Here is a 12631-nt window from a genome sequence, read left to right as displayed (position 1 = left end):
GAAGCAAGAAAATTGTTATTTTTAGCAAACCAAGGCATTGAACTAAGAAAAAGTAAAGATTCATCAGGAAAGTAATCATTGATTGATGTGATGTCAGATGTCGAATCTATTGTCAACTTTGACAAATGATCCGCGATAATATTTTCAGTGCCTTTTTCATCATCGATTGCTTCCTGTTTAGTCATGGCATGAGGAAATGGAAGTGCTGGTGGGAAATTAGTCTTTTCTTTGCAATGTTCAAATTCAACCCCTTTCTTTCCCTCAAAGATTGATTCATCATCTTTCTCACAAAGTTCAAGAGTGGGTTTTTCAATAACCTTACCACTGCGAAGAGTAATGTCTGATTTGACTTGATCCATGTGTTGACTTCTAGAACTATTTGCATTTACATTGTATTTCTCCTTTGGATTTTGTTGTGGTTGAGATGGAAACTTACCGTTCTTTTGAAAACTGAGAGCAGATGTTAACTTTGCAAGAGTATCTTTAAAACATGTCATGCTTTGAGCAAGTTGAGTGTTGATTATCTCTTGCTTTTCAATGAATGAATGCAATGTTTCCTTAAGATTTCTTCTAGGAGATGGAGCATAAAGAGGTGCATATCCATGTGAATTTTAGAAATTATGGTATGCTTGAAACGATGGCTATGAAGGTTGTGCATTATTGTTATTACTCTTTCAACTAAAATTTGGGTGATTTCTCCAACCAGGATTGTATGTTTACGAGTATGGGTTATGATTGGGCCTTTGGAAACTGTTTAAAGCATGGGCTTATTCATGGAGGCATTCCTTGCAAGAAGGCAAAGTTGGACAATCATTGGTTACATGTTCATTTGTTTCACAGATTTGACACACAATGTCTTGAACAGATTTTAATTGACCACTCCTTTTCAATTCTAGTGCCTCGACTTTTCTAACTAAAGATGCAAACTTAGATTGGAGGTCATGATCTTTTCTAAGGTTATACATATCTCCATTAGATGTATGAGGTTGAGTTTTACCCGGTGCCTCATAAGTGCCCTTAGTGTCCTAATTTTAAACATTTTCAACCACCAAGTCTAGGTACTCCATTGCTTCATCATGGTCTTTATCTTCAAAAGTTCCATTGCACATCAATTCCATCATTTGACTATATTTAGGTGTTAATCCTTTATAAAAATATGAAACCAATCTCCATGTTTCAAAATCATGATGAGGGCAAGTATTAATCAAGTCTCGATACCTATCCCAACATTGGTAAAATGTTTCTCCAGGTTTTTGAGTGAAAGTGGTGATTTGTCTTTTGAAAGAGTTTGTTCTATGAGATGGAAAAAACTTCTCTAAAAATTGTTGTTGCATTTCATCTCAAGCATGAATGGATCCTGGTCTCAAATTCTGTAGCCATGTTTTAGCTTTATCTTTTAAAGAAAAAGGAAAAAGCTTTAATCTGATGGTGTTCATGCTACAATTTGAGTCATTATAAGCATTACAAACTTCTTCAAATTCTCTCAAATGCAAGTATGAATTTTCTAGATCTAAGCCATGAAAAGAATGTAAAGTTGAATAATGCCTGACTTAAAATTAAAATGAGATGCATCAGGAGGAAAAAATATACATTATCGAGCAATTGTTCTTGTTGGATTCATGTAGTCTCTAAGTGTTCTAACTCGATTATTCTCATTATTCTCATTATAAAGCAACTGATTATCCTCTTCATCCATGTTTTCTAAAGAAGATAAGGATACCCTACAAAGTTTATCATTTAATGTACGTGACCAAACTCTCATACACGTGCAGAAAGAGAAGAAAAGGAAGAAGAAAAGAAAAGAAAAAGAAACAAAGTTACATACAAGAAAAGTGAAAAGAAAAAAATAAAATAAATATTATAATTTATATAAGAATTTACCTCCCCGGCAACGGCGCCAAAAACTTGACACGACTAAAAAATTAATGTCTCCTCCCAAGTGCAGGAGTGTCGAAGTAATAAATAACCCGGTAAGACCGAGGTCGAACCATAGAGAGGTTAATTGTATAAATTATAAATAACAAGACAAAAACAACAACAACAACAACAACAACAACAACAACAACAACAACAACAACAACAATAAAAATAATAGTAATAGTAATAGTAATAGTCGCACCCGACATCGCGGGGGCCTTAAAAAATTAATTCTCGAATTATGGAAAATCTTTGGAAAGAACGGATTTCTGGCATCCTGCTCTTTGATGAGAATATTATTTGTTTAAGGAGTCGCCACCTAGTATTACGGTCACTAGGAACCCTAACTGGTCAACAGAGATTCTATGGTTCGGAACTGGTTACGTAAAAGGAAAGATATTATCACCCCTTAAATGTCTTGCCTAAGGCAGGCTGCATTGCTAGTTTCGTCTTAAATTGCTAAATGTTTATTAGTTTATGTTATGAAAATTTGCTTATAATATTCCTGACTCTGGCGCCAGTGAATATTCAACTACGAATATTTCAAACTCTGGCGTTGGTAAATATTACGTAGCTATAAAATAAATTAGATCAATATTTATTTTATTCCCGACTCTGACGCTAGTGAATAAATAAATAATAATAAATTTATTATTTACGAATGCAAATATTTTGGGTTGGGCTGGGCTAAGCCCGGCCAGCCCGGCCTGGCCACTGGCCCAAGCCAGTGGCCCGGCTGGGCTGCAGGCACATGTGGTTCAAACCACGCGTGCACTGCACAGGGCAAAGGTAATTAAATTACCTTAGCCCCGTTTTCTTCTCTTAAATTAAAGGCGCAGAAATGAAGATAACAAGGAAGCCTTACCTGGCGATTCGAAGACGTAGGCAATAGCAACAGCTCGAGCACTCTCGGAGAACTCTCTCTTCCTCCTCCGCTCAGTCTCTTCCCTTTGGTTCGTGTGTTTCTGCTTGTTAGGTTTTTTTACTTACTCTCTACTCTCCTCTGCTTTCCTCTTCTGTTTGTGTTCTCTACCGCTGTGTCCACTGTTCTCTCTTCTTCTCAATTTTTTAAGGAAGGTAATGGATATGCCAGCTTTCTCTAAGTTTTTTACTAACTTCGGGTTCTTCCTTTTTCTGATTTGCAGGGAAGGGGCGATTGAGAAGACGATGGTATTAACATTGGTTTCCTGGGTTTCACTGCTTGTATTCGTCTTTGTTCTGCTGTGTGTACTGTTTCTTTTGTCTTTGTTTTATGGTTTCTTCTGTTTATGCTGGCTTCGTCTCTGTTTTCATTTCTCCTTTTTTTCATCTTCGTCTTTTCCCCCCTTTTATAGAGCTCGAGCTTCCCCCTAAATCAATCCCATCTTTGCAGGACTGTTATTCAAATCACGAGCGGGATCATGGGCAAGATACGTGGTCCACGATCGGATCGAATTTGTTGCAAATCTTCAGCCTGCTGAGCCGGGATGGAGAAGACGACCACAGCTGTTTCCAGCAACGACAACGTTTCAGAAAAAATGGGGATTTTCAATTTGACCCCTGAACTTTGGACATTTCACAATTGGACCCCTAAACAAATAAAAATTTCTTTTAATTTTGCCCTTTTATTGGATAAATTTCAATTAAATCCTTAAATTGGTGCATTGTTTACAAAACAGTCCTTAATTCCTGGATTATTCAATTTGATCCTTAATTAATTCTTTTAATTTTGCTTTTTTTGGATAAATTTCAATTAAGTCCCTGAATTTATTTAATTAATTAAATCAAAGTTTAATTAAGTCCCCAAACTTATTAATTCTTCTAATTTCATTAATTAAACTAATCCAAATTTTAAATAAATTTCCCAACTTATTAATTCTTCAATTTCTGACCAAATTATTCTCAAATCTGATAATTTTATCCCTAAACTTCAAAATTTGTTGTCTTAACCCCATTTTATTATTTGTTTAAAATTTGGGTTATGACAATAATAATACTTAGTACGTGGCGTTGTTATACCTAAGAATGATCTAAAAGATCGGGTCACAGGTTTCTAGCCTATATACTGAGTTTATGAAAAGATCAAAAAGATATATTATATATAAACAGAATGTAAATAATAATAGTGGTAGTAGTAGTAGTAGTAGTAGTAGTAGTAGTAGTAGTAAAAGAAGAAGATGAAGAAATTAATGAGAACTTTGAGGTGAAAGATTAATGTAAGGATTAAACAATGATAAAAACAAATGTTAAGGTTAGAGGATCCACCAATGGTATTTCAAACAAGTATGGTATAAACTCTTATTACTCAATTTGGAAACCACACAAAGAGAAGGTTCTAATCGAATGATTTGTCATTAATAGCTCATTATAAATTATTAACATGATCATATTAATTATCTTATTTACATAACACCAAACTTTTAAATATTGTCAGGAATTCATGATGTTAATTGATGTTAACAATAAATCAAGTTCCTTTCATAGCCCAGGTGTAGGTAATACCATATGGTTGGGCTATGAGAGTGCCAAGCATTTGTTATACCAAGTATTATACAACACAAATCTAGATTAACCATTTAACAAGCAAGGTATTAAGAATTAGTAAGATAAAAAGATAAGACATGTTAATATTAAACAATAAGATCCATGTTGAGTTTACACCATACTTATTCTTACACCATTAATGTAACCTTTTCACCTTGACATAATAAACTTAGCTAAACATAATGAAGAAGAGAAACATAAATAAACAAAATAAAAACATAAATAACATATAAGTTAACTAAGGAAAGGAAATGAAATGAAAAGCATAAACAAGATATTAATGAAAGCAAAACTTAAGAATTACAAAAAAATATAAAGAGAGAAATAAAGAGCATGAACTTGATCTGAACAACCAAGCTCCCAAATGCATGGCAAAGGCATCCTTTTATAGGCCAAAATTCAAAATTATTGATTTGATAAATAATTGTTGAGTGGGTGACCAACTTTTGACTTGGTGAAAATCCTTATCTTCTTGTCTGAATAAAACAAAAATGTTACCATTCAAACTGGGTCCACTAGAAAACATGAAAGTTGTAGGAAATTGACTCAGCTTTCCAGGAAAAAAATGAAGGTCATTTGGACTTCTAGAACTCCAGATATGGGCCAAACACTAAACAATGTTCGGGCTGCAGGACAGATTCAGACTTCTCCATTGTTGCTATAATTTGGACTTGAAAACGGCCTTCTTAGATCTTGATGAAAACATGAAAGTTATAGGCCTATGTCTTACTGAATCTTTGTAAAAAATTGAGGTCATTTGGACATTTAGAACTCGAGATATGACCCAATTACCGAACAGTGTTCCAGTTTGGACTGCACCAACATCTCTTTTCTAAGTTTCACCCTCTCTTTATCTTCACAAATTTCAGTAGTTGAATTCATCAGTCAATCCTTTGATTTATGTGATAGGCCTGCATTTAAGATGAACATTTACCATATATTAAGGTATTTTATAGTTTTAGACTTGTTATTATAAAACATGTTTTAGTTAAGGAGTTATTGATACTTTAAGTGCAAAATGATGATATAAAACTTTGATAAATATGCACTCTTAAGTACTAATCAGCAGACGTGGTTGTAGATGTTATGGTGAGTGAGTTATTTACACTAGCCATACCATTACTAGTAGTGATTTGCATTGGACTTGGGCTGAACTTCGATCACTGTTTGAGTTCTGTGGTATTGTTTGTAGTTGTTGCTGCTGCTGCTGCTGTCCCTCAGGTTGTGGAGCTTGATTATGGAACCCAGATGAAGAACTGTCCTCCGAGGGAACTTGGCCAAACTCTCTGAAACAAAATAAGTAAATAAATAATTCAGTGCCCAACATGACAACATAGGACAAGTATGGTATGATGGTGATAAGTATGATTATCATAGCAACAACACCATGGGCATGAATTTTTGCAAGAAACATTCACGGGGACACCTTCAAAAAATCACCAACATAAAAGTAAAAATAATAAAATAATAGCCCAAGTAAGAACTCGTCAAACATACCTATTGGTCCAGTTCCTATTTCTCGGCTATAATCAATCAAGTCTTTCATACTATTTGTCACTTCTGATATCTGCAATGATATGGAACAAATAATTATGAGAGAAAAAAATCAATCAGACAACAGATAAATTCAGCAACCTCATTAAACATCCTTGAAATCACCATTATCCATTTGACATTCTTACAGTTAAAAATCTTTTCAGTGCCATATCCAGACTTTAAGGAATCATAGGTAAATGTTGACAAAATAATTAAGAGATCATTTTCAGCTGTTTGTGACAGATTTGTTAAAGCATGGGATAAGCAGGTAGAAGCCATCCAACTTCAACCAGCATTCATTACATTATCAAAAATTTACAACCCCAGATCATTGCAAAAGTTGTTTGTTGCAATAAAACCACTAGTTCAGACCTAAAGATATTTCCAAGCCACAATTTCAAACAACCATGGTATATAAGGAAATTTATAATTACAGTGGCAAATCAATGCCACAATATATTATAGAGATATTAATTAATCTATAGTGAATGGAGGATATTAATTACTATAATGAATAAAGGATGATGCAATACAATGTAAGCTAGGGTAAAAAGAAAACATATTTGCATAGAGGCGAGCTAGAAGCATACAGAAATCATGATATTCCAGTATAAAATTAACTCTTAAAATGTTGTATCTAATGGAATTTAGTAAAGTATAATGAAAGTTGTTGAAAAAGTAAAGCAACTGCCAAATCTTGTAGGAAAGTGAGCCATCCATGTTCATCATGTAATATGTCCTCAAGTACAATCATACCAAAAATAACAGATAAATTAACATCTGAAAGATCTAGTTGAGAAAGTTGAGCAAAGATTCACAAGCAACCATATTATGGAAGGCAATTCTGTCTAGGCATGACTACTTGGTACAAATTCATTGTAATGAGCAAAAGGACAGCATAGGAGAGCACATATGCATCAAATACTGGGAAAAAAGTTCCAAATCTAAACGACGAATGAGAATGAAAAAGAAAATAAGAATGCTTTCCTCTAGAAAAAAAAAAAAAAAAAAACAAAGTGAAAATGAACAAGTAAAGCTCAAATCGAAGACACTACAATATTTCAAACAAAAATGTTCTCTTTAAAATTTTAAGAGACCCCAGACATACATCCTGTCATGGAACTAATTATAGAAAATGCACGCTACTCATGACATTTAACACTAAGCAACCACCAAGGAAATTCATGAGCCACAATGACCCTAAAAGAATTTAGGAAATCACCTGAAGGCACCGTACATATCTCTTAGTATATCTTAGATCGTTTACTAATGGCACTTCCAAGGCTTTTGCCAGTTGTCGAGCTGATGCAACAAACCTAAAGAAGGATAACTCATCAATTAACAAATAAAAGGCATGTACAACACCATACATGTATTACAAAAAATGACATTGCCCATTGCTTTCATGTATAACAGTTCATAAATGAATGGATGCAGAACTCATAAGTACACAAATTCCAGCAGATGTAGAGAAAATAAGTCTACAAACTATGAAACAAATGGTCAACCATAAAGGATGAATGGGAAGGTACATAATTTTTATCACTTTGTGATAAATGTAAATTTTATCCCTTACATGTCATAAATCTTAGTAAATGCAAACTCAATCAAGACATAACTAGAAACATCCCTTCAACCATCTCTTAAATCATCTAATGAAGAATAGAAAAACTATGTTTGAAATGTAATAACTGATAGTCTAGTCTCATATCTCTCATGGACATCCTAAGCAAAGATGAGAAGAAACATTGTAACCACGTATTAATTTACATTTGTGTTCACTATCACAATCACACCATATAAATTCAGCTTGATAAAATGAATGAAAGATCGATGTACATATCTAATGGAAATATTGAAAATCATTAAGCTTGATTGCCAGAGCAATGGTACTCAAATAATTGCAGCAGCTTTGTCACTATCGATACTGCATGCTCAAGCAAAGGCTCATGGAATAAACACAATGTAGTGAGACAACTTACATGGTACAATTATTTTGCAACTCTAGGATAGATAAATTGGATGATGCAGTTTGAGTGGTAGCCTGATACTTTTAAGCTGCAACACCAAGCTGACTTACCTGCAAAATATAAGGAAAAACACTGAATACTTGATTTATATTTGTAAGTAGGAATCATCTTAGAGCCCCTAGATACCATATCACAGAAAAACCTGAATTCTTGATCAATGTTTCCATAGGGCTATAAACCACATAGAAAATAACACATAATAAACACACCACACAAGCAAAAAGTTTCCACAGGGCATTACTTAAAATCAATGTTTGTACATGATAAACTAGATATTTAAGTTGTTTTAGCCTTTTATGGAAATGAAAAGGGCCACGAACCAGGCTTTGCTAACAGCATGTCCATATAGAATCAACAAATATATAATCAAACTATAACACAAGTATCACAAAATCAGCTACATCAAGGTCCAATTCAATTCATTTATTTGATCCTGATCCACTGACCATCTTTATGGAAGCACAAATCTTTCTAGTGCTGTGAATTAAACAAGCATCAGAACATAAAGATGACATGACAAGTAAGAAGAAAGAATAACATAAAGATGACATGACAAGTAAGAAGAAAGAATAAAAACTTAGTAATGGTGCTCTTTCATACCATAAAGATGACATGACAAGTAAGAAGAAAGAATAAAAACTTAGTAATGGTGCTCTTTCATACCAAAACTGATTCTGAGCATTATTTCTAACAAGCTAACACCAAAAGCCACAAACAAATTCAATTAATTTCACTTCGAATGAACAACATATAAGGATTACACTGATCAATGTTATTCCACATGCATCAAGCATGTTGATTGAAAAAGATTGATTAAAATAGCAATTCTTAACCTACTTAACCCATCATCAAAATGAATAACTTGTGCACAAAAAGGTACATATATTACTGAATAATGAACATATCAGTGTCAATCAGCTAAAATAATGTGGGTAAAAAATGGTTTCCAACAGGAATTAAAAGTAACTAATTAAGTGAAGTGAGGATAACCTGTGGTATCAACAATCTTCGAGGTATAAGCTCTTCATGCTGTCGAGCACAAAACTCCTATGAGCATATCTGGAAAAAGAATGGAGGAACAGAAGACAGAAGAAATCAGCCAACACTTCCTAAAGAATTTAAAAGACAGGAATTCAGCTAACACTTCCTGAAGAATTTAGAAGCTTATAAAAGCGAAAGGGAATTTCTCCAAAGTTTAACCTTCAAATTTAGAGAGAAGACTATCCATAGTTGACCATCACGAACAACACGAAGTTGCTTAAAAACACTTTCCTGTATTGCTTTCGCATAATCCAGAACAATACCTGAGATTGTGAAAGTTAGGTTAAAACTTGTTAGTGTAAGTTAAATTGCAACGGAGAAAAACATAAATCCTAAATTAATTACCTGATTTATTGAAGAAAAGAGTGTAAAACCCAACCCGTTTACAAAGAGAAAGGGTGATAATGATGGGTTTGGTGCGATGTTGTCATAGGTCTGTGTTTTTAGTGGTTTACAGAGAAAGATTGAAACTGTTAAGATGAAGGAGAAGAAGATGAAGAAAAAAAATTAACGATGCTGAAGACGAATGAGAAGAAGATGAAAAGTTTGGGACAAAAGGAAAATCAAATGGATGAAGAGAGGGTGATTTTTCTACAGTTATGGGTGTTATTAGGGACAAAGGAGATCGGGAATTAATTAATTTTCAACTGTTGGTTTTGTTTTCTCTGTTTTAGAAACGCGGGAGGGGGGGTTGCAGGTGTTGAATTAGCAATGGCAGCAAAATAAAACGGTTGAGATTTTATCATATCATAAGTAATCAACAGTCTATATAATTTTAATTTTATATTAATATTTAAATAATTATTTTTTTAATTAGTAACAGATAATCCATTGCAAACTTTACAATGTTTTTAGCAACGGATTTTCCGTTGCTAAAATATATTGCTAATATTAAAAAAATAATATATATATATATATATATATATATATATATATATATAATCCGTTGCAGATCTGTTACTGAATTTAGCAACGGAATTATCCGTTGCTAAATTCAGATGCTAATAGCCTCTGTTTTTAGTAGTGTTTATAAAATAGTATTAATTATGGGTTGTTAATTGTTGCTTAATTTCAGTAATTGTTTTACTATTTAAGTTGTGAGATTTAATAAGAACACAAAAGAATTTTATCAATACAAAATACTAGTAGGACTTAGCCTCCTCTAAGTGGCTATTCAATTATTCATTACTGATTGGTATTTTAAATTTGCATTCCTTCTCCTTCTCCTTCTTAAGACATTAGTCAAGGTTTTAATTTCTTCGAGCTTCATATACACATTCCTCAATCTTTCTTTCTTTTTTACCGCTCTTATGATAAAAAAAAAAAAAAAAAAAAAAACCATATCTTTGTTGCTCTGTATATTTATTTTCTTTCCTAAAAGCTACGTACACCACTAAATTAAGTTGTTATCTTGTTGAATCCTCCGGAGGATTCCATAACCCAATAAGGTGTGCTGCGCGCTTCCAATATGATGAGAATTTGCATCCTGTTGGAGGGCTGCAATCCTTTTTTTAGTTTTGTTTGTTTCCTTCGCTTTCTTTTCACAGATTGGTATGTTTAACGGTACTGTTTTATTTGTTTTTTTCCCGGAAAGTGTTTGTAGTGATCTCTCTCTTTCAGAAGAGAAGAATTGCTTTCAAACCCTCGTCCCCTGCACATGCTGCTGTACGTATTCTTTATTGCCGGAGGCCCGGAAGCGTTATTATTGGTAGTACACTTGTGAACTTTTAGCAGTATAGTAAAGTGGTAATTAACCTACACCGGAAAAACCTCTTTTTGGGGATACCGTGTGTTCCAATCATTCACGGAATAAAATATTTTATTTATTTTATATAAGATATTTTATCAAAGAAGCTCGTCAATATAAAATATTATAGTCAATTTATTAATCTAATTTATTTATTAAAAAAATATTTTCAGAAATTTTATAAAATATTTTAAATAATAATTAACTTATAAAAAATAATCATTATTAATGCTGACATCATCATCAACTTTTTATATCTTCTTTATTACCATTATTTTTATTATTTTTATTACTATTATAATCATCACTATCTTATTATTGCAATAAATCATTATCATTTTTCTACTATCATTTTTAGCGTTATTATTTATCAAATGTTGTGAAGTTGGCTTTTGAAATGTTTTACAAATAAAAAAAAAAATATTTTCTTATCTTTTAAATCTAATTGCTTAATTTCTGATGAACGAGTAAGATCTATTTTATGAACGGGCAAAATAATGCTAGCTAGCTTATAAAAGTAGGCTAGCTGTATAATATATATAGTCGTTGAACAAAAGAAGAAGAGAAGTTTCTCTTTCAATAGAAATTTTAGAGAAAATTATCACAACATTCTATAATTTTACTGAAATTACACTTGCTTATTTAGTTTTGAAAAATTATACTTTATATTTTAAATTTTGTATGTGTGTTAACACTTAACATACTTACTAAAAAAATCAATAAAAATTATCTGATTATTTATATATTTACTGTTATTTTTCATTTAATAATTAAAATATTTTTATTCAAATTAAAAAAGAAAAAAAAAACGTAGCCACTACAGTACTACACTTCTACTTTTCCTTCTAACCAAACTGCCTGAATGTGCTGAACTAAAGCCCTATACTTCTCCTTCTAACCTATTGTCATTGATCTTGACTACGGTTCAATCATTCCATGGGATAATAATATCTCAAATCTTTATGGATTAGAATAATCAACTTTTTATAAAATTTTAATTCTATCATCAAACGTTTTTTTGCACAATTAACATTTTTCAACCCAAATAAGCACTAAATTGCTTATTTTCTTTAAAAAAAAGGTTAAATTGGAAGAAGAAGATTAGAATTAAAAGGACGGATAAAATAGATAACAACTTTAAATTTCATTTACAAAGTTCATTTTAGTTCCTTATCTTTTTTAATTGTTAAGTGATTGGTCTTTTTAGTTGTCATAAATTCAATTGCAGTATCAAACTTTATTTTCCTTATTTTTAATTTCTTTTTTAATGAGAGGTGAGTTTGAGGCTCGTCGAATTTAGTGTAAAGAGATAAAATCACCATTGATTATGATTATGGCCATAACAAAGGTCAAATCAATGTTGACGGGTTCTATTTCATGAATGGAGTTTCACTTAGATGTTTTTTTTACTTTTCTTTGCCTGATGGGATAGATATATGATCACAAGAATATTTTTATTTCGAGTTGGTTTTGGGTTTTTTAGCTACTTTTTTAGGGGAGGGTTAGACCATTGATATATTTTTCAAGGTGTGTAAACTGTCTTTTAGGTATTTTACCAAAAAAAACTCGATGCCCTGTTTTTGCAAAGATCTCTAGTCATTGAATTTTATAAAAAGTAGGTGACACATCTTCTATTGTCATAGACGACACAACATCTATTGTTTTTTTCTTAAAAGGAATTAGGGTGGATGATAGATCATCACCCCTTCAAGAAATAAAAAAGCAAAGATAGGTTCGGGCACACTGGAAAGCCCATGTGCTTGGCAATTTCTTTTAATACCCAGGCACCTTGGGCCACCAGGCCCACGTGTCAAGGCTCCTTTTAGTTTTTTTATTA

The 12631-nt window shown here is 32.4% G+C and overlaps 1 non-coding gene across 1 annotated transcript; it reads left to right on the top strand.

Moving 5' to 3' along the window:
* Positions 1-1179: 1179 nt before the first annotated feature.
* LOC118045703 (small nucleolar RNA R71) lies at positions 1180-1286 on the top strand. The gene has a single exon (XR_004687026.1). It is a non-coding gene; the product is annotated as a small nucleolar RNA R71 (small nucleolar RNA).
* The last annotated feature ends 11345 nt before the right edge of the window (positions 1287-12631 follow it).

Source organism: Populus alba, chromosome 1 (genome assembly GCF_005239225.2).
Source record: "Populus alba chromosome 1, ASM523922v2, whole genome shotgun sequence".
Taxonomy (NCBI): domain Eukaryota; kingdom Viridiplantae; phylum Streptophyta; class Magnoliopsida; order Malpighiales; family Salicaceae; genus Populus; species Populus alba.
The sequence above is the reverse complement of the archived record's forward strand: the minus strand, read 5'-3'. Positions and strand labels throughout refer to the sequence as shown.